The sequence below is a fragment of the Somniosus microcephalus genome, unplaced genomic scaffold (genome assembly GCF_052327205.1).
Source record: "Somniosus microcephalus isolate GS21.2 unplaced genomic scaffold, FLI_Smic_1.0 unresolved_chr8, whole genome shotgun sequence".
Taxonomy (NCBI): Eukaryota; Metazoa; Chordata; class Chondrichthyes; order Squaliformes; family Somniosidae; genus Somniosus; species Somniosus microcephalus.
The window spans coordinates 30,135,981-30,138,525 of record NW_028225186.1 but is presented as its reverse complement, the minus strand read 5'-3'; positions in this window follow the sequence as shown (position 1 = coordinate 30,138,525).

Genomic DNA, 2,545 nt, shown 5'->3' with positions numbered 1-2,545 from the left:
TCTTACTCTCATCCCCCTCCCTCTCTCTCTCTCCACTCGTCTTTTGCTTCCACTCCCTCTCTCTCTTTCCTCTGCACTCGCTATCTACCACCTCTCCCCCTCCTTTTATTCCCCATCTCTCTCTTCCCTCCAACTCCCCCTCTCTCACTCTCTGCTACTCTGCCTGCCTACCTCCCTCCCTCTCCCATCTCTCCTTCTCTATCTCCCCCTCACTATCTCTCCCCTTCTCTCTACCTATCTCCCCCCTCACTCTCCCTTCCCTCTCTCTGCCCCTCCACCTCTCTCTCTCTCTCCCCTCCACCTGTCTCTCTCCCCCTCTCCCGACCTATATCTCCCCCCTCACTCTCCCTTCCCCTCTCTCCGTCTCTCTCGGCCCCCTCCAGCTCTCTCTGTCTCTCCCCACCTTTCTCTCTCAACCCCACCCTCTCTCTCTCCCCCTCTTCCTACCTGTAACACCCCCTCTCTCGCATTCCCTCTCCACTCACCTCACTTTCTCTCACTCCCCTTCTCCCGTCTTCTCTCTACCCCCCTCCCTCGATATCTCACCCCCTCACTCTCTCTCTCTCTCTCTCTCTCGCTATCTCTCCTCTCGTCCCTCTCCCCCTCTATCTCTCTCGACCTCCTCTCCCTATCTCCCCACATCTCTCTTTCCCCTTCTCTCTCATCCACTCTCTCCGGCACTCTCCTCTCATTATCTTCCCCTCTCTCCCATCTCCCGCTCTCTGTCCCCCACTCTGTCCCCCTCTCTCCCTCTCCCTCTCTCACTCCCCTTTTCTGTAGCTCTCTCCCTATTTTCTCCCCCCCTCGCTTTCCTAACTCTCGCCCCACTCTTTCCACCCCCACCTCTCTCTCTCGCCATCTCCTCTCCCACTTTCCCTCCTCCTCTTGCTCTCACTCGCCCTCTCTCCTCCTTTCTCTACGCCCTCCCTCTATCTCCACTTCACTCTCTCCCCTCTGCTTTTCTTACCCCACTCCCTCCGCTTCTCCCTTTCTTTCTCCACCCAATCACTCTCCCACTCTTTCGCTCTCCCCCCTCTTCCTACCTCTATCTCCCACTCTCGTGCTCACCCTCTCTTCTACCTCCTCTCTCTCTCTCTCCCTCTCTGTCTCCCCTCCCTCTCTCCCGCCCTTTCTCTCTCTCCCCCTCCCAGTTACTCTGCCCTAACTCTGCCCACTCACTCGCTCTCTCTATCCCGCTCACTCGCTCACTCTCCCTCCTCTATCTCTCCCTCTCCCCTCCCTCCCTCCCTCTCTCTATCCCTCTCTCTATCACTCACTCTTTCCCTTCCCTCCCTCACTCTCTCCCTCCCTCTCTCGCTCTATCTCCCCTCCCTCCCTCTCTCTCTCCCTCCCCTTCTCTCTCTATCCCCCTCCCTCACCCTCTCTCCCACCCTCTCTCTCTCTCTCCCCCTTTCTCTCTCTCTATCTATCCCCCCTCACTCTCTCCCTCACTCACTGTCTCTCCACTCACACTCTCCCTCCCTCTCATAATCCCTTTCTCTCTCCCCTCCCTCGATCTCTCCCATCTCTACCCAACTCTCTGCCCCCTCTCTCTCTCTCTATATCCCCGCCCATTCTCACGCCACCTAGCCTCTCATCCTCTCGCTCTAACGCTCCCTCTCTCTGTCTATCTGTCCCTGTCTCTCTCCTCATCACTCACTCCCCCCTCTCTCCCCTCTCCCTCTCTCTTACAACCCCTCTGTCTCCCTCTCCCCTCTCCCTCTCGCTCTCCGTTTTACTGCTCTCTCCCTTTCCCCGTCTGTCTCTCTCTGCATCTATTATTTTTCTCCCACCCTTCACCTCTCTTCCCCCCTCTCCCTCCCCTCTCTCTTTCCCTCTATCTCCAACGCTCTCTCCCTATCCCTCTCTCTCCCTCTCTCCCTCCCCCTCTCTAACTCTCTCTCTCTCTCGTCTCTCTTACTCTCTGCCCTCTCCCTCTCATCATTCTCTGACTCTCCCTCTGCTCACTCTCCCCCTCTCCCTCACACCATTCTCCGACTATAGTCCTGCTCTCTCTCTGCCTCTCACTTTTTCTCTCTCCCCCCTTTAACTCTCCACTCTCTCTCCCTCCCGCCCTTGCTCTCCCACTCTCCCCACTACCACTGCTCTGCACTCCCTGTTTCCCCCTCTTACTCCATCCCTCCCTCCCCCTCGGACTCCATTCCTCCATCCCTGACTCTCTCTCCCCATTCCTCACTTTCTCCCTTTTTCTCTCCTCTCCCCATCTCTCTATCCTCTCTCTCTGCTCCGATCCTCTCCCCCTCCCCTTCTCCATCGCTCTCTCTCTCCCCACTCTCTCTCCTCCCTCTCTCTTTCTCTCTCTCCTCCCTCTCTCTTTCTCTCTCTCCTCGCTCTCCTCCCCCTCACTCTCCCACTCTCCTCACTCCCTCTGTTCCTCACTCTCACCCTCCCTCACCCCTCCCTCACTCTCCCTTCCCTCATTCTCTCCCTCATTCTCCCCCTCACTCTCTCTCCCCCTCACTCTATCTCCCCCGCTCTCTCCCCAACTCACTCTCTCCCCACTCTCTCTCTCCCTCTCTCTTTT